This window comes from Ranitomeya variabilis, chromosome 1, assembly GCF_051348905.1.
Source record: "Ranitomeya variabilis isolate aRanVar5 chromosome 1, aRanVar5.hap1, whole genome shotgun sequence".
NCBI classification, from domain to species: domain Eukaryota; kingdom Metazoa; phylum Chordata; class Amphibia; order Anura; family Dendrobatidae; genus Ranitomeya; species Ranitomeya variabilis.
This window is the reverse complement of record NC_135232.1, coordinates 1014936753-1014963782: the sequence shown is the minus strand read 5'-3', so window position 1 is coordinate 1014963782 and position 27030 is coordinate 1014936753.

Sequence of the window (27030 nt, the reverse complement as noted above, 5' to 3'; positions counted from 1 at the left end):
TGCCACCTCTCTCTCTCTAATTGTGGGCCATAGAAAGCCTTTTTTTTTTTTTTTTTTAATATTATTTGGTTTCTAAAGTCTCCCTGAGAAAAAAAAATAAATAAATTAGGTGGGAGATTAATATTGACATTAGTGCTTGAGTGACAGTCCTGCGTGTGTGTCATCTCTGTGATTTTGTGCCACAGAAAACAGAGTGTGTAACATTGTGCCTGATTTTCCTTGTGGTCTCACCAACCTGTTAAGGGATATTGAAATCATACTGAAGTTATAGCTCACCGTGTAAGTTGTTTGATAGCAACAAATAAAGTTACTTTGGTTAAGATTTTAAAACAATGAGGAAGTCTGGTGCAAGAGGTCGTCGTGGGCGTTCATTGTCAGCTGGTAATGATGGTAGTGGTAGTGGAGCATCAGGTGGTCGTGGGGATAAAAATATTCCACCTAAGTCTGGAGCTGTGGAGCCAGTTTCGTCGTCAGGCTACACAAGGCCTCGAACGCTCTCTTTTCTGGGAGTAGGAAAACCGCTTTTAAAGGCGGAGCAGCAACAGCAAGTTTTGGCTTACATTGCAGACTCAGCCTCTAGCTCTTTTGCCTCCTCTTCCGAAACTGGTAAATGTAAAAGCAGCGCGTCGCTTGTGGATGTTCACGGTCAGGGACAAGTCGCTTCCTTGTCCTCCTCAGCAAAAACTACAACAAGAGAGAAGGATGCAGCAGGCGACACAACGGGTCACTCCATGGAGCTCTTTACACATACCGTCCCTGGCTTAGAAAGTGAAACATTTAACAGGCCATGCCCATTACAAGTATATTCTGACATGGAGTGCACTGATGCACAGCCACAGCCAGAGTACTATGCTGCTCCTTTGACTCAGACCACCACATTGCCCTCTCAGGGTACAGATCCACAATCAGACCCTGATGAGACTATGTTGCCCCGCCACGAACGCTATACCACCGACCGACACAGTGACACAGACGAAGTTGCACACGAGCTCGAAGAGGAGGTAATAGATGACCCAGTTATTGACCCCGATTGGCAGCCATTGGGGGAACAGGGTGCAGGCGGCAGTAGTTCAGAAGCGGAGGTGGAGGAGGGGCCGCAGCAGGCATCAACATCGCAACAGGTTCCATCTGCCGGGCCCGTATCTGGACCAAAACGCGTGTCAAAGCCAAAACCTGTTGGAGCACAGCGTTGCCATCCGGTTAAAGCTCAGTCTGCAATCCCTGAAAAGGGATCAGAGTCTAGGAAGAGTGCAGTCTGGCATTTTTTTAAACAACATCCAACTGATCAGCGCAAAGTCATCTGTCAAAAATGTTCAACTAGCTTAAGCAGAGGTCAGAATCTGAAAAGTCTAAATACTAGTTGCATGCATAGACACTTAACCACCATGCATTCTCAAGCCTGGACTAACTACCAAACGTCCCTCAAGGTTGTAGCACCCTCGGCCAATGAAGCTAGTCAGCAACGCAACATCCCTTCCGTCACTGTAAGGCCACCATTTTCCGCACCACCGGCAGTATCTGTGCAGGTTTCTTTGCCAGCCAAAAGCAGTCAGGGTCAGGGAATCACCAGTTTTGTAGGAGGAAATATTGCATGTAGGGCACCGGCGGAAACAATACCGTCTCCAACCGTCTCTCAGTCTGCCATGTCCACCGGCACACCCGAAAGTTCCACGATCTACAGCTCTCCAGTCCAGCTCACCCTACATGAGACTCTGGTTAGAAAAAGGAAGTACTTATCCTCGCATCCGCGTACACAGGGTTTTAACGCCCACATAGCTAGACTAATCTCGTTAGAGATGATGCCCTACCGGTTAGTTGAAAGCGAAGCTTTCAAAGCCCTGATGGAGTACGCTGAACCACGATACGAGCTACCCAGTCGACACTTTTTTTCCAGAAAAGCCATCCCAGCCCTGCACCAGCATGTTAAACAGCGCATCGTCCATGCACTCAGGCAATCTGTGAGTACAAAGGTGCACCTGACTACAGATGCATGGACCAGTAGGCATGGCCAGGGACGTTATGTGTCCATCACGGCACACTGGGTGAATGTGGTGGATGCAGGGTCCACAGGCGACATCAATTTAGGGACAGTTGTGCCTAGCCCACGGTCTAGGAAACAGTTGGCTGTAGGCGTTCGCACCCCCTCCTCCTCCTCCTCGTCCTCCTGCAGAAGCTACAGCTCTTCCACAGAACGCAGTCGGCCAACCACTCCATCGGCAGATGACACTGTTGCACACCAGTTGTCCCATTATGGGCCAGCTACTGCCAAGCGTCAGCAGGCTGTATTGGCTATGAAGTGTTTGGGCGACAACAGACACACCGCGGAAGTTCTGTCCGAGTTCTTGCAACAAGAAACGCAGTCGTGGCTGGGCACAGTAGATCTTGAGGCAGGCAAGGTAGTGAGTGATAACGGAAGGAATTTCATGGCTGCCATCTCCCTTTCCCAACTGAAACACATTCCTTGCCTGGCTCACACCTTAAACCTGGTGGTGCAGTGCTTATTGAAAACTTATCCTGGGTTCTCCGACCTGCTCCTCAAAGTGCGTGCACTTTGCTCACATATCCGACGTTCGCCTGTACACGCCAGCCGTATGCAGACCTATCAGCGGTCTTTGAACCTTCCCCAGCATCGCCTAATCATAGACGTTGCAACAAGGTGGAACTCAACACTGCACATGCTTCAGAGACTGTGCGAACAGAGGCGTGCTGTTATTTATTTGTGGGAGGATACACGGGCAGGCAGTAGGATGGCAGACATGGAGTTGTCAGGTGTGCAGTGGTCGAAGATACAAGACATGTGTCAAGTCCTTCAGTGTTTTGAGGAATGCACACGGCTGGTTAGTGCAGACAACGCCGTAATAAGCATGAGCATCCCCCTAATGCGTCTGCTGATGCAAAGTTTGACGCACATAAAGGAGCAGGCGTCTGCACCAGAGGAAGAGGGAAGCCTTGATGACAGTCAGCCATTGTCTGGTCAGGGCAGTGTACAGGACGAGGTAGCGGGCGAAGAGGAGGTGGAGGACGAGGAGGATGATGGGGATGAGTATATTTTTAATGCGGAAACTTTCACGGGGGCACAGGAAATTGGTTGCGTGTCACGGCCGGGTTCTGGTTTTTTGAGGGACACAAGTGACGTAGATTTGCCTGCAACTGCCCCTCAACCAATCACAACCGGAGATTTGACAAGTGGAACTTTGGCCCACATGGCGGATTATGCCTTACGTATCCTACAAAGGGACACACGCATTACGAAAATGATGAACGATGACGATTACTGGTTGGCCTGCCTCCTTGATCCACGCTATAAAGGCAAATTGCAAAATATTATGCCACATGAGAACTTGGAACTAATATTAGCAACCAAACAATCAACTCTTGTTGACCGTTTGCTTCAGGCATTCCCAGCACACAGCGCACGTGATCGTTCTCACACGAGCTCCAGGGGGCAGCAGACTAGGAGTGTTAGGGGTGCACACATCAGAAGTGGCGTTGGACAGAGGGGTTTTCTGACCAGGTTGTGGAGTGATTTTGCTATGACCGCAGACAGGACAGGTACTGCTGCATCAATTGAAAGTGACAGGAGACAACATTTGTCCAGTATGGTTACTAACTATTTTTCATCCCTTATCGATGTTCTCCCTCAACCGTCATTCCCATTTGATTACTGGGCCTCCAAATTAGACACCTGGCCAGAATTGGCAGAATATGCATTGCAGGAGCTTGCTTGCCCGGCAGCAAGTGTCCTATCAGAAAGAGTATTCAGTGCTGCAGGGTCAATATTAACCGAAAAAAGGACTCGTCTGGCTACCCAAAATGTTGACGATCTAACATTCATTAAAATGAACCACAACTGGATTTCAAAATCTTTTGCCCCACCTTGCCCGGCCGACACCTAGCTTTCCTATGAAAAGCTCTTGCCTGTGAATTACTTTTCTAATGTCTAATTTGCTGCTGCAGATTGTACAGCATACGACATGTTTACACCTCCCTAAATGGCCAAACTCCCCACACGGGGCCGTGGTATCGCGACTTGGCGCAAGCACCCGTGAGACTGCTGTTTGTCTGAAGAGGTGGGTGTGCTCGCTTTTGGTTGACGGCATTGCTACTGGGTCCCTCATAGTACAATGTAGTGTCTCTGGCGGTGGTGGTGCGCACCCAACGTCAGACACACCGTTGTAACATGAGTGGCCCTGGGGCGGTCCCGCCGGCCTCAAGAGAGTTCCCCCCTACCCCAGCTCAAACTGGGCTCTACTACGTGCAAAATTATGTCGCACAGCTCCACCAATCTTTAGTCTATTCGCTGACATCATTCAATGTCTGGCACTGACAATACAAATTTGTAGACATCTATGATGCAACTTAAAGTAGTCTGTGTCTGTGTCCTATATTGGCACCATTAAATAGTTACTGCCAAATTACTATGTCAGAAACACAGCAGATGAGCCCACCCCTGTACCTAAGTATGCCATCTTTTTTTTTGTTTTGGTTGTTTTGCGAGACATTAACATCTATTTATATTTTGGGAGTACTGGGACAGACACTCCTTGCACTACTCCTCCACTCAGCACCAAGCTGCCTGCCCGTGTATCCATGTAACCGCTGTAAAACTGCCATGAGCCTATTGTTTGTTATTTTAGGCCTTTGATAGCCTGTCTGCGGTCCCTACTCCTCCACTGACCACCAAGCTGCCTGCCCGTGTATCCATGTAACCGCTGTAAAACTGCCATGAGCCTATTGTTTGTTATTTTAGGCCTTTGAAGCCTTTCTGCGCTCCCTCCTTCCACTAGTCCTCCACTGACCAGACCACTGCTGCCCGTGTACCCCTGGAACCAATTTTAAAGTGCCTACAGCCAGCCCATTTTATTGTGTTAGGCCTTCGAAGCCTGTCTGCGGTCCCTCCTTCCACTAGGCCTCCACTGACCAGACCACTGCTGCCCGTGTACCCCTGGAACCAATTTTAAAGTGCCTACAGCCAGCCCATTTTATTGTGTTAGGCCTTCGAAGCCTGTCTGCGGTCCATACTTCCACTAGTCCTCCACTGACCAGACCACTGCTGCCCGTGTACCCCTGGAACCAATTTTAAAGTGCCTACAGCCAGCCCATTTTATTGTGTTAGGCCTTCGAAGCCTGTCTGCGGTCCCTCCTTCCACTAGGCCTCCACTGACCAGACCACTGCTGCCCGTGTACCCCTGGAACCAATTTTAAAGTGCCTACAGCCAGCCCATTTTATTGTGTTAGGCCTTCGAAGCCTGTCTGCGGTCCCTCCTTCCACTAGGCCTCCACTGACCAGACCACTGCTGCCCGTGTACCCCTGGAACCAATTTTAAAGTGCCTACAGCCAGCCCATTTTATTGTGTTAGGCCTTCGAAGCCTGTCTGCGGTCCATACTTTAAATACTCCTCCACTCAGCACCAAGCTGCCTGCCCGTGTATCCATGTAACCGCTGTAAAACTGCCATGAGCCTATTGTTTGTTATGTTAGGCCTTTGATAGCCTGTCTGCGGTCCCTACTTTAAATACTCCTCCACTCACCACCACCAAGCTGCCTGCCCGTGTATCCATGTAACCGCTGTGAAACTGCCATGAGCCTATTGTTTTTTTATGTTAGGCCTTTGATAGCCTGTCTGCGGTCCCTACTTTAAATACTCCTCCACTCACCACCACCAAGCTGCCTGCCCGTGTATCCATGTAACCGCTGTAAAACTGCCATGAGCCTATTGTTTGTTATTTTAGGCCTTTGATAGCCTGTCTGCGGTCCCTACTCCTCCACTGACCACCAAGCTGCCTGCCCGTGTATCCATGTAACCGCTGTAAAACTGCCATGAGCCTATTGTTTGTTATTTTAGGCCTTTGAAGCCTTTCTGCGCTCCCTCCTTCCACTAGTCCTCCACTGACCAGACCACTGCTGCCCGTGTACCCCTGGAACCAATTTTAAAGTGCCTACAGCCAGCCCATTTTATTGTGTTAGGCCTTCGAAGCCTGTCTGCGGTCCCTCCTTCCACTAGGCCTCCACTGACCAGACCACTGCTGCCCGTGTACCCCTGGAACCAATTTTAAAGTGCCTACAGCCAGCCCATTTTATTGTGTTAGGCCTTCGAAGCCTGTCTGCGGTCCATACTTCCACTAGTCCTCCACTGACCAGACCACTGCTGCCCGTGTACCCCTGGAACCAATTTTAAAGTGCCTACAGCCAGCCCATTTTATTGTGTTAGGCCTTCGAAGCCTGTCTGCGGTCCATACTTCCACTAGGCCTCCACTGACCAGACCACTGCTGCCCGTGTACCCCTGGAACCAATTTTAAAGTGCCTACAGCCAGCCCATTTTATTGTGTTAGGCCTTCGAAGCCTGTCTGCGGTCCATACTTCCACTAGGCCTCCACTGACCAGACCACTGCTGCCCGTGTACCCCTGGAACCAATTTTAAAGTGCCTACAGCCAGCCCATTTTATTGTGTTAGGCCTTCGAAGCCTGTCTGCGGTCCATACTTTAAATACTCCTCCACTCACCACCAAGCTGCCTGCCCGTGTATCCATGTAACCGCTGTAAAACTGCCATGAGCCTATTGTTTGTTATGTTAGGCCTTTGATAGCCTGTCTGCGGTCCTTACTTTAAATACTCCTCCACTCACCACCTAGCTGCCTGTGTATCCATGTAACCGATGTAAAACTGCCATGACTGCCTACTGTTTGTTATTTTAGGCCTTTGATAGCCTGTCTGCGGCCCCTACTTGCAATACTCCTCCACTGACCACAATGCTGCCTGGAGTGCCTGCCTGTGTATCCATGTAACCGATGTAAAACTGCCATGACTGCCTACTGTTTGTTATTTTAGGCCTTTGATAGCCTGTCTGCGGCCCCTACTTGCAATACTCCTCCACTGAGCACAATGCTGCCTGGAGTGCCTGCCTGTGTATCCATGTAACCGATGTAAAACTGCCATGACTGCCTACTGTTTGTTATTTTAGGCCTTTGATAGCCTGTCTGCAGCCCCTACTTGCAATACTCCTCCACTGACCACACCAATGCTGCCCGTGTACCCCTGGAACCTATTTAAAAGTTCATAGAGCCTAGTTATATATTTTATTTACTATTAATAAGGCCATGATGGACTACGCTGTACCACGCTACAAGCTAACCAGTCGACACTTCTTTTGCGAGAAAAGCCATCCCAACCCTCCACCAGCATGTAGAAGACCGCATTGTCCATGCACTCTGGCAATCTGTGAGTACAAAGGTGCACCTGACAACAGACGCATGGACCTGTAGGCATGGCCACGGAAGATTACGTGTCCATTACGGCGCAATGGGTTAATGTGGTGGATGCATGGTCCACAGGGGACAGCCTACTAAGTCTGTCTGCAGTCCCTAATTCAAATTGTCCTCCACTGTCTAAATCGGAACTTCCACCTTCTGGCTTTCGGCCTATAGTATCAGAAATTAAACTGCATTTGGCCTTCAACTTTGGTTAGGGCCTACTAACGGCTTCTGCCCCTCCCTGGTGTTGCCCTCAACTAAATAAAGCTGAGCTTCAACCTTCCGGCTCTCATTATGTGGTTTTAAAAAAAAAAATGGTGGTTAGGGCCTACTAACGGCTTCTGCCCCTCCCTGGTGTTGTCCTCAACTAAATAAAGCTGAGCTTCAACCTTCCGGCTCTCATTATGTGGTTTTAAAAAAAAAAATGGTGGTTAGGGCCTACTAACGGCTTCTGCCCCTCCCTGGTGTTGCCCTCAACTAAATAAAGCTGAGCTTCAACCTTCCGGCTCTCATTATGTGGTTTTAAAAAAAAAAATGGTGGTTAGGGCCTACTAACGGCTTCTGCCCCTCCCTGGTGTTGCCCTCAACTAAATAAAGCTGAGCTTCAACCTTCCGGCTCTCATTATGTGGTTTTAAAAAAAAAAATGGTGGTTAGGGCCTACTAACGGCTTCTGCCCCTCCCTGGTGTTGTCCTCAACTAAATAAAGCTGAGCTTCAACCTTCCGGCTCTCATTATGTGGTTTTAAAAAAAAAAATGGTGGTTAGGGCCTACTAACGGCTTCTGCCCCTCCCTGGTGTTGCCCTCAACTAAATAAAGCTGAGCTTCAACCTTCCGGCTCTCATTATGTGGTTTTAAAAAAAAAAATGGTGGTTAGGGCCTACTAACGGCTTCTGCCCCTCCCTGGTGTTGCCCTCAACTAAATAAAGCTGAGCTTCAACCTTCCGGCTCTCATTATGTGGTTTTAAAAAAAAAAATGGTGGTTAGGGCCTACTAACGGCTTCTGCCCCTCCCTGGTGTTGTCCTCAACTAAATAAAGCTGAGCTTCAACCTTCCGGCTCTCATTATGTGGTTTTAAAAAAAAAAATGGTGGTTAGGGCCTACTAACGGCTTCTGCCCCTCCCTGGTGTTGCCCTCAACTAAATAAAGCTGAGCTTCAACCTTCCGGCTCTCATTATGTGGTTTTAAAAAAAAAAATGGTGGTTAGGGCCTACTAACGGCTTCTGCCCCTCCCTGGTGTTGTCCTCAACTAAATAAAGCTGAGCTTCAACCTTCCGGCTCTCATTATGTGGTTTTAAAAAAAAAAAAAATGGTGGTTAGGGCCTACTAACGGCTTCTGCCCCTCCCTGGTGTTGTCCTCAACTAAATAAAGCTGAGCTTCAACCTTCCGGCTCTCATTAAGTGGTTTTAAAAAAAAAATGGTGGTTAGGGCCTACTAACGGCTTCTGCCCCTCCCTGGTGTTGTCCTCAACTAAATAAAGCTGAGCTTCAACCTTCCGGCTCTCATTAAGTGGTTTTAAAAAAAAAATGGTGGTTAGGGCCTACTAACGGCTTCTGCCCCTCCCTGGTGTTGTCCTCAACTAAATAAAGCTGAGCTTCAACCTTCCGGCTCTCATTAAGTGGTTTTAAAAAAAAAAAAAATGGTGGTTAGGGCCTACTAACGGCTTCTGCCCCTCCCTGGTGTTGCCCTCAACTAAATAAAGCTGAGCTTCAACCTTCTGCTCCAAATTACCATTTTAAAAAATGCAATAGGCTTTTCCGGCCTACTAAAGGTGTCTGCCCCTCCCTGGTGTTGTCCTCAACTGAACAAAGCTGAGCTTCCACATTCTGGCTTTCGCCCTATACTATCAGATATTAAACTGCATTTGGCCTACTAGTGTGGTTAGGCCCTTGAAACAGTGTCTGCTGCTCTTGGGTTTGCTACTCCACTGAACAAAGCAATGCCGCCTGTTTAGTCCTGTTACCAATTTTGAACTGCATGTAGCCTACTTTATTCTTTGGCCCTATATCTGTTTCCTCCTCATCCTGCCCATTGCCCAGCCACTGCTAAATGAGTCTGCTGGTACATTGACCTAGACCACTACATTCCCCTTGTACTCTACACAGCCAGAATCTGTCCCTGCTGAAAGTAAGGTTCCCCTTCCTGCATGTTATACCACCTTACACAGGGACAAAGAGGAAGGTGCAGATGAAAGTGCAGGTTCCTTCATCAGGTGGGGGGGCATACTCGTTGGCGACGTCACTGGCACAGGGCCCCTCAGAGTACGCAAAAGTGTCGCTGCTGGTGGGAGGCGCCCCCGCCATGCAAACACACCGCCGTACTTTGAGGGGCCCTGTGCCAGTGGCAATGCGAACGAGTGGGCCCCCCCTGCTTGCTCAGGATCACAGCACTTGCAACTTTTAAATACTTACCTTTCCCTGCAACACCGCCGTGGCGTAGTCCGCATTTCCTGGGCCCACGAAAAACTTGAGCCAGCCCTACTCCCCCCACAACTTTCCCCCAATTCCCTATGCCCAACTATTATTATACAGTTAATTAAGATTGGCAAGCTTCAGAAACAAGAATGGATGTTTTTGGCATTAAAATGGGCACTGTAGGTGTTTTCCTGGCCTCCACTCACTGCCGACTATGCTTCCCCATTGACTTGCATTGGGTTTCGTGTTTCGGTCGATCCCCGACTTTTAGCGATAATCGGCCGACTGCACTCGACTCGACTCTGGACAAAATCAGGTTTCCCAAAACCCTACTCGATCTTAAAAAAATGAAAGTCGCTCAACCCTAGTGAGCACTATGAACCCCCACCTGCTTCACAGAAGTTTTTAATGTAGAGCCACGAAAATAAAAAAAATCATATTTTTTCCACAAAAATGATTTTTCACCCCCAAATTTTTACTTTCAAAAGGGTAACAGGAGAAATTGGACCCCAAAATGTATTGTGCAATTTATGCTGAGTAGGTTGATACCCCATATGTGGGCGTAAACCACTGTTTGGGCGCATGGCAGAGCTCGGAAGGGAAGGAGCACCGTTTTGGAAAGCAGACTTTGATGGAATGGTCTGCGGGCATTATGTTGCGTTTGCAGAGCCCCTGACGTACCTAAACAGTAGAAACCCCCCACAAGTGTCCCCATTTTGGAAACTAAACCCCCCAAGGAACTTATCTAGATGTGTGGTGAGAACTTTGAATGCCCAAGTGCTTCACAGAAGTTTATAATGCAGAGTCGTGAAAATAAAAAATATTTTTTTTTCCACAAAAAAGATTTTTAGCCCCCAAGTTTTTATTTTCACAAGGGTACAAGAGAAATTGGACCCCAAAAATTGTTGTACAATTTGTCCTGAGTACACTGATACACCATGTGTGGGGGGACCACTGTTTGGGCACATGGCAGAGCTCGGAAGGGAAGGAACACCATTTTGGAATGCAGACTTTGATAGAATAGTCTGCGGGCATGATGTTGCGTTTGCAGAGACCCTGATGTACCTAAACAGTAGAAACCCCCCACAAGTGACTCCATTTTGGAAACTAGACCCCCCAAGGAACTTATCTAGATGTGTAGTGAGAACTTTGAATGCCCATGTGCTTCACAGAAGTTTATAATGCAGAGTTGTGAAAATAAAAAATATTTTTTTTTCCACAAAACAAAATTTTACCCCCACGTTTTTATTTTCACAAGGGTAACAGGAGAAATTGGACCCTAAACGTTGTTGTCCAATTTATCCCGAGTACGCTGATGCCCCATATGTGGGGGTAAACCACTGTTTGGGCTCACGGCAGAGCTCGGAAAGGAGGGAGCACATTTGACTTTTTGAGCGCAAAATTGGCTGTGGCGTTTAGAGACCCCCTAATGTACCTAAACAGTGGAAACCCCCCAAATCTAACTCCTAACCCCAACACACCCCTAACCCTAATGCCAACCCGATCCATAATCCTAATCACAACCCTAACCCCAAAAAACCATAACCCTAATCAGAACCCTAAATCCAACACACCCCTAATCCTAATTTCAACCCTAACCTCAAACCTAACCCTAATCCCAATACACCCCTAATACCAACCCTAACCTTAACCCTAATCCCAAACCTAACCCTAATCCCAAACGTAACCCTAATGCAACCCTAATCCAAACCCTAATTCCAACTCTAATCCTAACTTTAGCAGCAACCCTAGTCCTAACTTTAGCCCAACCCTAGCCCTAACTTTAGCCCCAATCCTATCCCTAGCCCCAACCCTAACCCTAAATTTAGCCCCAACTCTAACCCTAGCCCTAACTTTAGCCCCAACCCTAACCCTAGCCCTAAATTTAGCCCCAACCCTAAAACTAACTTTAGCCCCAACCCTAACCCTAAACTTAGCCCCAACCCTAACCCTAAATTTAGCCCCAACCCTAACCCTAAATTTAGCCCCAACCCTAACCGTAAATTTAGCCCCAACCCTAACCCTAACCCTAGCCCTAACTCTAACCCTAGCCCTAACCCTAACCCTAAATTTAGCCCCAACCCTAACCGTAAATTTAGCCCCAACCCTAACCCTAACCCTAGCCCTAACTCTAACCCTAGCCCTAACCCTAACCCTAAATTTAGCCCCAACTCCTCTAGCTACCGGCCGGCAGATCATGGCGGGCGCACTGCGCATGCGCCTGCCATTTTCTTACCGAAGGAAGAAGCCGGCGGCCAGGAGAGGACACAGGAGGACCCAGGGACACCGGTAAGTATGATAGGGTCTCCGAATCCCCCTATTTCTCTGTCCTCTGATGTGCGATCACATCAGAGGACAGAGAATTACACATCACTTTTTTTTTTGCGGTCGCCGGTAAACAGTTAATTACCGGCAATCGCAAAACAGGGGTCGGTAAAAACTGACCCCGATCATGTTCTTTGGGGTCTCGGCTACCCCCGGCAGCCAAGACCCCAGAGATCTCCCGGGTGCCGGCCGGCGGGTGCACTGCGCATGCGCCCGCCATTTTTTGGCCGGTAGAAGATGGCGGCGCCCATCGGGAGCCATGAGGAGCATCGCGGGAGACAGGTGAGTATCAGGGGGCTATCGGGGGTGATTGGGGACACCTTTTCTCTGTCCTCTGATGTGCGATCACATCAGAGGACAAAGAAATTAAATGGCAAATCGTGTTTTGTTTTTTTTTGCGACCGCCGGTAAACGGTTAATTACCGACGATCGCAACTCGGGGGTTGGTAAAAGAAACCCAAATCATGTTCTCTGGGGTCTCGGCTACCCCCGGTAACCGAGACCCCAGAGAAAATCCGTCTGGGGGCGCTATTCACTTTTTCCACAGCGCCGTTAATTAATGGTGCTGTGGTTTAAGTACCCTTAACTGCCACCATTAAAAGGCGTATCGGCGGTCATTAATGGGTTAAATGTATTTATTGGAAGACTGTTTATTTCTTTTTTCTTCTTTATGTATTGATTTAAAAAAATATATTTTTACACATTATAATATATTTTTTAACTTTTTTATATTGTCCCAGTATGTGATATTACTGTATTGTGTCAAATCACTGATCGGACACTCTGCACTGCAGAGTATCAGATCAGAATCTGACATGCAGGGAAGGAGGCATGCAAGCATCTGCTCTCAGCAAGAGCTTGAAATCCACCTACCCTGCTAGACCTGGAAGGATCCCGCAGCCATCTTGGGGCCGGTGGTCTCCATCACGTTGTCCTGATGGAGCCCCCTCTATATGTGATGCGCCTCTATGTTGCTGACAGCGTCATCAGAGGGGTTAAATGCCCGTGATTTGTACTAGCACTGATTGTAGGTATTGCTGTAGAGTGTCAGCTGTCACATACAACTGACACCTACACGTGATTGCCTGGGTGCTCAGTGTGAGGCAGCGCGATTGCCGCTCCGTACTAATACTGCTGTTTGCGGGAACACATATCCCACAGAGTAGTACTAGTATGGCGCATGTCGACAAGGCTTTAAGGTACCTTCCTGTTTTAGTTAAAAAAAATATTCTCATGCCTCACACTCTTTTTCATTATTAATCACAGTGTAAAGGGAGGTAACGTTCAGAGACTGCAATATATACCCTTCTTTCCACGTGTATTTATTCAGTAGGTTTAGAGTGTGTTTTGTATCTCTTAGATATGCTGGTAAAAATGAAACACACTGCTGTAATTGTAAATCCACATACCTAGATAAGTTAGCTGTAAGGCATTCAATTACTGATACAAGTGTTTCTCACTAAACTAGAGTATCATCAAAAAGTTAATTTATTTCAGTTATTCAATACAAAAAAATGAACTCATATATTATATAGAGACATTACAAACAGAGTGATCTATTTCAAGTGTTTATTTATGTTAATATTGATGATTATGGCTTACAGCCAATGAAAACCCAAAATTCATTATCTCAGTAAATTAAAATAATTAACAAAAAACACCTGCAAAGGCTTCCTAAGCCTTTAAAAAGGTACATTAGTCTGCTTCAGTAGGATTCACAATCATGGGGAAGACTGCTGATTTGATAGATGTCCAGAAGGCAGTCATTGACACACTCCACAAGGACAAATGGTCATTGCAAAAGAAGCTGGCTGTATTCTGGCCTCACGATTATACCATTCCCTCTGTCTCCCTTCAGCAGCTATATCATCACCACCGGCAACACCATCACATCTCCTATGTGATGCTTCCCTAATTGTTTTCAACCCAAACAATTGCAGATTAATACATAGCCTCTATACAGAGAGAGTGGTCGGCAAATTATTACATTGCTTGTTTTCAAAGTACCCAATAAAAAAACTGTGTTGGCTTTCTCCTGGTTCAAGATTATATATTTTTCCTTTTTTCATTCTGCTATTTTAAGTTATTTTTCTATCCACATTTGTTTGCAGGACAATTGTTCTGCTCTTACCCCAGTTTGGCATCCTTTTGAAGCCCCATAGCCTTTATTATGATCATTTTGCAGACATTTTTACACACCAAAGTTCATATCCCCATTGACTTTTATTGGGTTCGGAGTCAAGTTTGGTCCGGAACAAAACAATTAAATGTAGCTTTGTCGAACCTGCCGAACCAGAATATCCACAGGTCGGTTCATTCCCTAGTCCAAAGCTCTGCAGGAAATCAGTGAAATGAGCAGCTTACGTTATCTACATGGGCAAAAATGCTAATCAGTATTTAGCTGCAGCACTGTCATTATGACTTCAACATTGCAGACAAACAGTAGAGACCATCAGTCTCATCAGCAGAGATTATCAATGGAGAGCTGAACCCAGGAAAGGAAAGAAGTAATTTTTTTTTTTTTTTATAGCTACTGCAGTCTAAGGCTACACAGCCATTGAATCTCTCATTTGTGAAAATTGAGACAATTATACTGTAGCATGGCTAAAGGTTGTATAGTCGATGGGAGGTATGTGTCACATAGATGGCTTGTCACTGTGATGTAACCCGGAGTGTTTTCTTTGATGCACATAAAGCAATGGGGAATTGTTTGGTATGCTTGGGTCCAGATTGCGGGTAGCTATGAAAGATGGGAGGGTCTGGCTACCCATATACCTCACCCCTGTGTAAGGGGCATAATCATACCTATCTATATGTGTTTCAGAACCTGTGGTGATGTCACAACCACATGTCTAATCATGTGATGGGTTCCTGGGTGTGGTTAGATCTATAAAATAAAGGCTAATGCTTAACACAGGAGGTGTGTGTGTGGAGGTGAAAGCCTCCAGAGTGTGCTAAGGCTCCAGGACTGAGCCTGAAGGACTGGACACTTGTATTTTCTTTTCCTGAGCTAAAGGCTATTTGTTTTCTATTTTTACTATGTGATTTATGGAGCAATAAACCCTGTGAACTTTTAATGGAACGTGCCTCCTGAGTGTCAGCCGTCGCACCTGAGCGAGTACAACCCCTACAATTGGTGGAGACATGCGGACAGCATTCCCAGCAGAGATGTGAGTCTGTTACTGAATGTCCTGGGTCAAGTCTGTTGCGAGCCAGCAAGCAGTGCCGGCGAAAATGGAGGACCTTCTAAAACACTTGGTCCAGTCGCAGTCACAGCAGCAAGAGACCAACAGGCTGTTGCTGGAGCAGATACAACAGAGCCAGCAGGAGCAATGGCAGCAGATGCAGCTTCTGGCAACCGCCATCCAGGGCAGGACGAGCATCCCAACCCCAGGTCTGGCTGATGACACCCATGTCCCGAAGACGGTAAGACACACATTGCATAAAATGACCCCCAGGGATGATGTTGAGGCCTTCCAGACGGTGTTTGAGAGGGTCGCTGAGAGGGATAAACTTCTGCCAGAGCAGTGGGCAGAGGTACTGGCGCCATACCTGACGGGAGAACCCCAGAAGGCGTACTATGACTTGACCTTGCAGGATGCCAAGGAGTATCACAAACTGAAAGCCGAGATTCTCGCATGTTTAGGGGTGACACTGACTGTCAGGGCACATCGAATTCACTGCTGGGCCTATCACCGGGATAAACCGCCTCGCTCACAAATGTTTGACCTGTTGCACCTGGTCCAGAAATGGCTGCAGCCAGAGTCCTCTACGCCTGCACAGATGGTAGAACGAGTGGTGATGGATCGGTTTGTGCATTCCTTCCTGAGGCCCATACAGACTTGGTTTGCCCAGGGTGATCCCCAGAATGCTGACGAGCTGATCGGAATGGTCGTGGGATACCAAGGGATGGAAGGCTCCTTTGAGAGGCAGCCAATGCCATACTGGGGGTCCCAGAAGGGGGCTGAGTCCCAAAAAGGGGTGGGGCATCCAAGGTCACAAAGGGTGTGGGAGGTGCTGCCCAAGGTCCCTATGGGTGATATTATTTGCTGGAGGTGCCACAGGCCAGGACATATAGCCACCCATTATTCCCAGACCACTGAGCAGATGAACTGCAGCATGGGACACCATAGTTCATACTATGCATATCCAGCCTGCAGTGTGAACTCTCTGCCCAACGAGGGGCCTCAAGCGTGTCCCGTAAAGGTGAACGGTCGAGCAGTAACGGCGCTGTTAGACTCAGGGAGCTTAGTGACCCTGGTGAGGGCCACTTTTCCTCTCCACCTGCTCCCGAGAAAGAAGGTTGGCGTGCGATGCATACATGGTGATGCAAAGGACTACCCTATGGCCAGGGTGGATATTGAAACGGCATGTGGCACTGAGTCCCATGAAGTCGGCGTCGTTCGGGACTTGTTGCACCCTATAATTATTGGCCGGGATTTCTGTTTGTTTTGGGATCTGTGGGGAAAGGGTTCTGAGGTCGCTAGCAAGATTAGGGAACCAATGAACCCTAAAAAGGTATCACCACACCCAGAGACAGACAGGTTTCCTTTTTGTGTCCTGGTTGAGGATAAGGAGGAAGTGTCCCCTGCATCTGACATTCTGGAGTTAGGGGTGACCGGTGAAAATTTCGTGACTGCCCAACATAGGAACCCCACTCTGAGGGAAGCCTTTAATAATATCACAGTTATTAATGGGGTTGTACAGGAGCTGGGAGCAGACACAAGATTTCCCTATTTTCTGATGAGTGGGTAGTTGTTGTACTGGGTCACGAAAATAAGGGAGGAGTTGGTAGAGCAGTTGGTAGTGCCAGGTCCATATAGACGGAAGGTGTTGGACATGGCCCATTCTCACATCTTGAGTGGACACCTAGGGGTGGAAAAAACGCAGGAATGTGTTGTGCAGAGGTTCTATTGGCCTGGGTGTCACCGGGAAATAGTGAACTATTGCAGGTCCTGCCCTACATGTCAGCTAACTGCCACCACTCCTCATTTCCAGAGCCCCCTTGTGCCATTGCCCATTTTTGAGGTGCCATTCGAGAGAATTGCCATGGACTTGGCCGGTCCCTTAGTTAAATCAGCCCGGGGCCATCAGTATATATTAGTCATCCTGGACTATGCCACACGCTATCCTGAGGCAATTCCCCTGAGAAATTATTCCTCGAAGAGTATAGCCCACGAGTTGATCCATGTGTTTTCCTGGACAGGTTTGCCGAAGGAGATCCTGAGTGACCAGGAGACACCTTTCATGAGCAAGGTGATGAGGGAGTTATGCAAAGTCCTGAAAATCTCCCAGTTGAGGACTTCAGTGTACCATCCTCAATCAGATGGCCTTGTTGAGAGATTTAACAAGACACTGAAGAGCATGCTGAGAAAAGCCATAGAGAAAGATGGTAGAGACTGGGACTGACTCTTACCATATCTGATGTTTTCCATTCGTGAAGTTCCACAGGCCTCCACAGGGTTCTCACCGTTCGAGCTTCTGTATGGCTGACATCCGCGAGGTCTCCTGGATATAGCCAAGGACACCTGGGAAGCCGAAATCACGCCCCACAGAAGCATCATTGAGCATGTGGCCCTGATGCAGCAGAGGATTGCAAAGGTGATGCCTATCATGAAAGAACACCTCCGCCAGCCACAAGAAGCTCAGGCCAGGGTCTACAACTGGTCTGCAAGAGTTAGGCAGTTCAATCCGGGAGACCGAGTTCCTGTGTTAGTTCCGACGGTGGAGAGCAAGTTCTTGGCCAAATGGCAAGGGCCATATGAGGTGGTCGAGAAGCTTGGTGAGGTAAACTATAAAATTCACCAAGCAGGAAGACGGAAACCAATCCAAGTTTACCATGTCAACCTCATCAAGCCATGGCAAGATAGAGAGCTGGCAGTAACTCCATGTTTGCTGGGCAACCCAGAAGGTGAGGTTGGAGGGGTTACCATAGTGGAGACGCTATTGAAGGCCCAGAAACAGCAGTGCCAGAAGTTACTTCAGAAGAACAGGGACCTGTTTTCAGAGCTGCCAGGGTGCACGAAGGTCATAGAGCATGAGGTCCTGACAGAGCCTCATGTGCGGGTGAACATGAAGCCCTATCGAATTCCTGAGGCCCGTCGAGAAGTAATCTCCAAGGAGGTGGAGCGTATGTTGAAGCTTGGAGTCATTGAGGAATCCAAGAGTGGTTGGTCGAGCCCAATTTTCCTGGTCCCAAAACCTGATGGGGAGTGGAGGTTTTGCAATGACTATCGGATGTTGAATGAGGTCTCCAAGTTCGACGCATATCCCATGCAACGCGTTGATGAGCTCATCGAAAGACTTGGGCCCACCAGGTATATAACCACCTTCAATTTGATGAAGGGGTATTGGCAGATCCCCATGGCACAGGAAGTCAAGGAGAAGACAGTGTTTTCTACACCATATGGATGCTTCCAGTATGTCTGGATGCCGTTTGGCCTACAGAGAGCTCCGGCGACCTTCCAGAGGGCTATGGATAGAATCCTTGCACCCCATAAGCCATACGCTGCTGCATACCTGGATGATATCGTCATCTTTAGCCTGGACTGGGAGACTCATCTGGAAAAAGTCCAAGCAGTGTTTGATGCTCTAAGGGAGGCAGGGTTTACAATAAACCCGAAGAAGTGTGCCTTGGGTAAGGAAGAAGCTAAGTAACTAGGATATGTAGTGGGTTGTGGAGAAATAAAACCCCAAATCAGTAAAGTGGAGGCAATTCAAACATGGCCAAAACCACTCTCCAAAAAGCAAGTTAAGGCCTTCCTGGGGATCGTGGGATATCACAGGAGGTTCATCCCAAACTTCGCCACGGTGGCTGCGCAACTGACTAATTTTCTAAAGGGGACAAACTCGGTAATGGTTAAATGGTCCGAAGAGACAGAGTCAGCCTTCCAAGAAATGAAAGGGGCTCTGTGTAAGTAACCCGTTCTGATGGCCCCAGACTTTAAGAAAAAGTTTATTCTTCAGACAGATGCCTCAGATGTTGGGGTAGGAGCAGTCCTTTCCCAAGAGATACATGGGGAGGAGCATCCTGTCCTCTATCTGAGTAGGAAGCTGTCCTTGTGTGAAAGGAATTACTCAGTCGCAGAGAAGGAGTGTTTGGCCATAAAGTGGGCGGTGGACATGTTACGGTACTATCTGCTGGGACGTAAGTTTAGACTGATATCTGACCATGCCCCATTTAGAGAAGCACTCCCATTAAAGTTTTTCTCCTCTTAATATATTGTAATCATATTATATAGCATTATCTTCTTACAATTGCTAATTTCGCCTTTCTAACCCAAGAAGAGGTGCGAAACCGGCTAAATAAGATTAAAATAGATAAATCTCCAGGTCCGGATGGCATACACCCACGAGTACTAAGAGAACTAAGTAATGCAATAGATAAACCATTATTTCTTATTTTTAGGGACTCTATAGCGACGGGGTCTGTTCCGCAGGACTGGCGCATAGCAAATGTGGTGCCAATATTCAAAAAGGGCTCTAAATGTGAACCTGGAAATTATAGGCCAGTAAGTCTAACCTCTACTGTTGGTAAAATATTTGAAGGGTTTCTGAAGGATGTTATTCTGGATTATCTCAATGAGAATAACTGTTTAACTCCATATCAGCATGGGTTTATGAGAAATCGCTCCTGTCAAACCAATCTAATCAGTTTTTATGAAGAGGTAAGCTATAGGCTGGACCACGGTGAGTCATTGGACGTGGTATATCTCGATTTTTCCAAAGCATTTGATACCGTGCCACACAAGAGGTTGGTACACAAAATGAGAATGCTTGGTCTGGGGGAAAATGTGTGTAAATGGGTTAGTAACTGGCTTAGTGATAGAAAGCAGAGGGTGGTTATAAATGGTATAGTTTCTAACTGGGTCGCTGTGACCAGTGGGGTACCGCAGGGGTCGGTGTTGGGACCTGTTCTCTTCAACATATTCATTAATGATCTGGTAGAAGGTTTACACAGTAAAATATTGATATTTGCAGATGATACAAAACTATGTAAAGCAGTTAATACAAGAGAAGATAGTATTCTGCTACAGATGGATCTGGATAAGTTGGAAACTTGGGCTGAAAGGTGGCAGATGAGGTTTAACAATGATAAATGTAAGGTTATACACATGGGAAGAAGGAATCAATGTCACCATTACACACTGAATGGGAAACCACTGGGTAAATCTGACATGGAGAAGGACTTGGGGATCCTAGTTAATGATAAACTTACCTGGAGCAGCCAGTGCCAGGCAGCAGCTGCCAAGGCAAACAGGATCATGGGGTGCATTAAAAGAGGTCTGGATACACATGATGAGAGCATTATACTGCCTCTGTACAAATCCCTAATTAGACCGCACATGGAGTACTGTGTCCAGTTTTGGGCACTGGTGCTCAGGAAGGATTAAATGGAACTAGAGAGAGTACAAAGGAGGGCAACAAAATTAATAAAGGGTATGGGAGAACTACAATACCCAGATAGATTAGCGAAATTAGGATTATTTAGTCTAGAAAAAAGACGACTGAGGGGCGATCTAATAACCATGTATAAGTATATAAGGGGACAATACAAATATCTCGCTGAGGATCTGTTTATACCAAGGAAGGTGACGGGCACAAGGGGGCATTCTTTGCGTCTGGAGGATAGAAGGTTTTTCCACCAAAATAGAAGAGGATTCTTTACTGTTAGGGCAGTGAGAATCTGGAATTGCTTGCCTGAGGAGGTGGTGATGGCGAACTCAGTTGAGGGGTTCAAGAGAGGCCTGGATGTCTTCCTGGAGCAGAACAATATTGTATCATGCAATTATTAGGTTCTGTAGAAGGACGTAGATCTGGGGATTTATTATGATGGAATATAGGCTGAACTGGATGGACAAATGTCTTTTTTCGGCCTTACTAACTATGTAACTATGTAACTATGTAATCTTTCTCTATTCAATTAGGTCTATGACATCATGAATAATGTTATTTTGGGGGGGTTTATGGCTTCTGCAGTTTAAAGCTAAGGTCACACAGCCATCTAATCTCTCATCCAAAAAAATTGGGACGATTATACATGACATTCTGATCAGAGTTTGATCAAAGAATCAGCATAATGTGACTTGATTCTTTCGAATGAGTGAATCAGAGAACATTGCGAGTAGAAGATGGAGAACAACATTTTTTTATCTTCTCCATCATGTCAGTACACGGAATTCAGACTCCACTCAGATATCATCCGATGTGCAATCTGATGATTTACACATACTCATTGACTTGCATGGTCGAGTGCGATCTGATAGTCAGATTAAACTTGGACATGCTGCGATTTTTTTTCCTCGTACGAGCTCAATCCAAGTTCTTGTTTGGATAGAGCAGTTAAACAATCAATGATAAAGGAGTTTCTAGCTATTTGATTCATTTTAAGTGGTGCAAATTAAATATTAGAAATATTCTAGATCAAATATTTAGAATAAAAAATAAATATTTAACTATTCTCAGTTCTAAATTACTGCAAATGTAGAAGTGCAGCAAAGAAGTCAAATGTTGAATAGTATTAATTAGCATTTTAATTCTAAAATACCATCTGCTTTATGCTGGGAAAATATGTAATAATATGCCAGCACTGACTTTTTTTAATTTTACGAAGACTGAAAACAGTGAAACAACACAACTTCAGATAGAATGTAACTGAACAGAAAGATTCTGGTCCAGGCTGTGGCTGCTAAGTTAGAACTACAGGAGAAATTACTAGGTCCAAGAAAGACCTTATTATAATAAAACTTTCACATGTAAATCCAGCTAAAATAATTTAAATAAACACAGATATACAATAATCATAAATATGATAGCAAATAATACTAATATAAAATTATCACAGGAGACTTGTAGAAGAAAAACATTAACACTAATTTAAATACATATTTTTTTTATTTGTTTCCTTACATAATTTAATATTTTTTTCTTCCACAAAGGCCCTATGGTAGTTTTATATTAGTACTATTTGTGATCATATGTTTGATTATTGCATAACTATGTTAATTGAAATCATTTTAGGTACATTTACACAGTGGGGGAAATAAGTATTTAATCCCTTGCTGATTTTGTAAGTTTGCTGACTGACAAAGACATAAACAGTTTATAATTTTAAGGGTAGGTTAATTTTAACATTGAGAGATAGAATATCAAAAATAAAATCAAGAAAATCACGCTGTATAAATTATATAAATTTATTTGCATTTTGCAGTGAGAAATAAGTATTTGATCCCTCTGGCAAATAACACTGAATATTTTGTGGTAAAACCCTTGTTGGCAAGCACAGGAGTCAGACGTTTATTTTAGTTGATGATGAGGTTTGCTCACATGTCAGGAGGAATTTTGGTCCACTCCTCTTTGAAGATCATCTCTAAATCATTAAGATTTTGGAAGCCCCATCCACGATCCATTTTTAATGTCCTAGTGGAGGGAAGGAGGTTGTCGCTCAAGATTTTATTGTACATGGCTCATCCATTCTCCCATTGATGCGGTGAAGTAGTCTTGTGCCCTTAGCAGAGAAACACCCCAAAACATAATTTTTTTCCATCTTCATGCTTGACTGTGGGGACGGTGTTCTTTGGGTCATAGGCAGCATTTCCTTTCCTTCAAACATGGTGACTTGAGTTAATGCCTAAGACCTTAATTATTGTCACATCTGACCACAGCACCTACTCCCAATCACTCACAGAATCATTCAGGTGTTCATTGGCAAACGTCTGACAAACTTCAGATGGACCTGCACATGCGCCTTCGTGATCAGGGGGACCTTGCAGGCACTGCAGGATTTTAAACCTTTACAGTGTAATGTGTTACCAATGGTTTTCTTTGTGACTGTGGTACCAGCTGCCTTTAGATCATTAAAAAGTTCCTGATATCTCATCTTCCTCAAGATCAAGAAGAGCCCACGAGGTGAGATTTTGCATGGTGCCCCAGATCCATGTCGATTTACAGTCCTTTTGCATTTCTTCCATTTCCTTACTATTGCACCAACAGTTGTCTCCTTCTCACCCAGCATCTCACTTATAATACTGTAGCCCATTCCATCTTTGTGCACATCTATGATCTTGTATCTGACATCCTTATAAAGCTCTTTGGTCTTGCCCATGTTGTAGAGGTTAGAGTCTGACTGATTAATTGAGTCTGTGGACAGGAGTCTTTTATAAAGATGACTGTAAGACAGTTGTCTTTAATGCAGGCAACGTGTTGATTTGGAGCACTTAACTGTATCATGGCAGCATAAAGGCTTTTTTCTTTTTCATCACATGGACTGGATGCTGTTCCTTTCTATTGTTTGTATCACTTGATATCCAATTGGGTCATTGGACTTGGAACGTGTATCCAGGGACAGATGTGCTGTCAGTGAACAAACAAAAACTCAGCAAGAGATCAATTACTTATTTCTTCCACTGTATGTGCCATTTACATTTGATTTATATATGCTAACACTATTTTACTTTGCTGGCTTTTTGCATTCCTGCTCAATTCAGTACTGGGCAAAGTTTGCAATACATGAGTGATTTTTGTATATAGATTCAGGACTAGTGTTGAGCATTCCGATACCGCAAGTATCGGGTATCGGCCGATATTTGCTGTATCGGAATTCCGATACCGAGATCCGATACTTTTGTGGTATCGGGAATCGGTATCGGAACCATATTAATGTGTAAAATAAAGAATTAAAATAAAAAATATTGATATACTCACCTCTCCGACACAGCCTGGACCTTACCGATGTAACCGGCATCTTCCGTTCCTAAGAATGGCGCTTGAAAGACCTTTAGATAACGTCGCGGCTTGTGATTGGTCGCTGAGCGGTCACGTGACCGCCACGCGACCAATCACAAGCCGCGACGTCATCTAATGGTCTTTCAAGCACTTGAAAGACCTTAGATGACGTCACGGCTTGTGATTGGTCGCTGAGCGGTCACGTGACCGCCACGCGACCAATCACAAGCCGCGACGTCATCTAAAGGTCTTTCAAGCGCTTGAAAGACCTTAGATGACGTCACGGCTTGTGATTGGTCGCGTGGCGGTCACGTGACCGCTCAGCGACCAATCACAAGCCGCGACGTCATCTAAAGGTCTTTCAGGCGCCATTCTTAGGAACGGAAGATGCCGGTTACTACCAGGGCACGTCAGAGGGTGAGTATATCAATATTTTTTTATTTTAATTCTTTATTTTACACATTAATATGGATCCCAGGGCCTGAAGGGTAGTTTCCTCTCCTTCAGACCCTGGGAACCATCAGGATACCTTCCGATACTTGGTGTCCCATTGACTTGTATTGGTATCGGGTATCGGTATCGGCGATATCCGATACTTTTCGGGTATCGGCCGATACTATCCGATACCGATACCTTCAAGTATCGGACGGTATCGCTCAACACTATTCAGGACTTTGTAACTGAGCTAGTATAAATTGATATTTTTATGTCTGTCTATTTTTAACAATGTGTTCATACTTTTTCTTTATGATAAGCTTTTAATTGTATATTACGGTATTTTACAGTCTATAAGACACACCTAGGATTTAGAGGAGGAAATTAGAAAAACAAATTGAAGCCAAAAATGTGGTAAATTCTGTACTAATATCCCCTACCCTGGTATATGTGGTCCCCCATCCCCATCCTGACATGTATGGCTGTTGTGAACTCTGTTTCCGGGCTCTCTCCTGTGGTCGTGAGTGGTACTGTGTGAGTTCTCTCTTTGGGCTCCCCCTGGTGGCTCTTTTTGTTATTTTGCAGGTTTCTGGCTCGGATCAGCTGTCTCGTCATCTGCTAGTCAGGTTTCCTATTTAATCCACCTGGTCCTTCATTCCTTGCCTGTTGTCGTTGTATTCAGTGCTATTCTGATTGCTCCTGTCTACATCTGTTATCAGTCTCTCAAGAGAAGCTAAGTTTTGTTTGCTTAATTTTGCTCATCTGTGTTCAAGATGTTTCCTAGTATATGATTAGTTTTGTCCAGCTTGCTAATATGTGATTTCCTTGCTTGCTGGTGCTCTGGGGTGCAGAGTTGCTCCCCCCACATCGTAAGTTGGTGTGGGGGTTCTCGCATTCTCTGCGTGGATATTTTGCATAGGGTTTTTTACTGACCGCATAGATCCCTTGCTATTTTCTGCTATCTAGCGTTAGCGGGCCTCATTTGCTCAACCTGTTTCATCTCTGCGTTTGTCTTTTCCTCTTAACTCACCGTTATTATTTGTGGGGGGCTTCTATATCTCTGGGGTTATTTCTCTGAGGCAAATGAGGTCTTTACTTTCTCTTTAGGGGTAGTCAGTTTCTCAGGCCGTGAAGAGACGTCTAGGATTTCAGGAAATGTTCCACGGCTGCCTATAGTGTTTGCGGTTAGGATCAGGTTTGCGGTCAGTCCAGTTACCACATCCCCAGAGCTCGTCCTATTATTTTCTACTTCGCTGGTTAGATTTGTGATCCTAAGCCACTGAGGATCATAACATTACAACAGGCCAAAAAGTGTTTAATGCATCGCAGAAGTGGGATAAGAGAAGTCCTGAGTACAATTTTTTTTCCCTCTCCCTTTGCTGCAGTATGTCCAGCTTCTCTCACCCCCTTAATCTCTGGGTGGCTTTGAGTTCAGCTGCAGACATGGATATTCAGAGTCTGACTTCTAGTGTGGATCATCTTGCTGCAAGGGTGCAAAGCATTCAGGATTTTGTTGTTCACAGTCCTATGTCAGAGCCAAAAATACCTATTCCTGAGTTGTTTTCTGGAGATAGATCTAGGTTTCTGAATTTTAAGAATAATTGTAAATTATTTCTTTCCTTGAGACCTCGTTCCTCTGGTGATTCCGCTCAGCAAGTTAAAATTGTTATCTCCTTGTTACGTGGCGACCCTCAGGATTGGGCTTTCTCCCTGGCGCCAGGAGATCCTGCATTGCTGAATGTGGATGCGTTTTTTCTGGCGCTTGGACTGCTTTATGAGGAACCTAATCTTGAGAACCAGGCAGAAAAGGCTTTGCTGGCCCTCTGTCAGGGACAGGATGAAGCAGAGGTGTATTGTCAAAAATTTTGGAAATGGTCGGTGCTTACTCAATGGAATGAGTGTGCCCTGGCTGCAAATTTCAGAGAAGGTCTTTCTGAAGCCATTAAGAATGTTATGGTGGGGTTCCCCACGCCTGTTAGTCTGAATGACTCAATGGCTTTGGCCATTCAGATTGATCGGCGTTTGCGGGAGCACAAATCTGCGCACCATCTGGCGGTGTTTTCTGAACAGAGACCTGAGTCTATGCAATGTGACAGAATTCTGACCAGAATTGAGCGGCAAAGTCATAGACGTCAAAATGGGTTGTGCTTTTACTGTGGTGATTCTTCTCATGTTATCTCAGCATGCTCTAAGCGTTTAAAAAAAATCGCTAAACCTGTCACCGTTGGCACTATACAGCCTAAATTCATTTTTTCTGTTACTTTAATTTGTTCTTTGTCATCCTACTCGGTTATGGCTTTTGTGGATTCAGGTGCTGCCCTGAATCTGATGGATTTGTCGTTTGCCAGGCGCTGTGGTTTGGTCCTGGAGCCTTTAAAATTCCCTATTCCACTGAGGGGAATTGATGCTACACCATTGGCTGATAATAAGCCTCAGTATTGGACTCAAGTGACCATGTGCATGACTCCTGTACATCAGGAGGTGATTCGCTTTCTTGTGCTGCATAATTTGCATGATGTTGTCGTTTTGGGTCTGCCATGGCTGCAGGCCCATAATCCAGTTCTGGATTGGAAAGCTATGTCTGTGTCAAGTTGGGGTTGCCAGGGGATTCATGGCGATGCTCCTTTGGTGTCAATTGCTTCTTCCACTCCTTCTGAGGTCCCTGAGTTTTTGTCGGACTACCAGGATGTATTTGATGAGCCCAGATCCGGTGCCCTACCTCCTCATAGGGATTGTGATTGTGCTATAAATTTGATTCCTGGTAGTAAGTTCCCTAAGGGACGACTTTTTAATTTGTCTGTACCAGAACATGCCGCTATGAGGAGTTATATAAAGGAGTCTTTGGAAAAGGGACATATTCGGCCGTCCTCATCCCCTCTTGG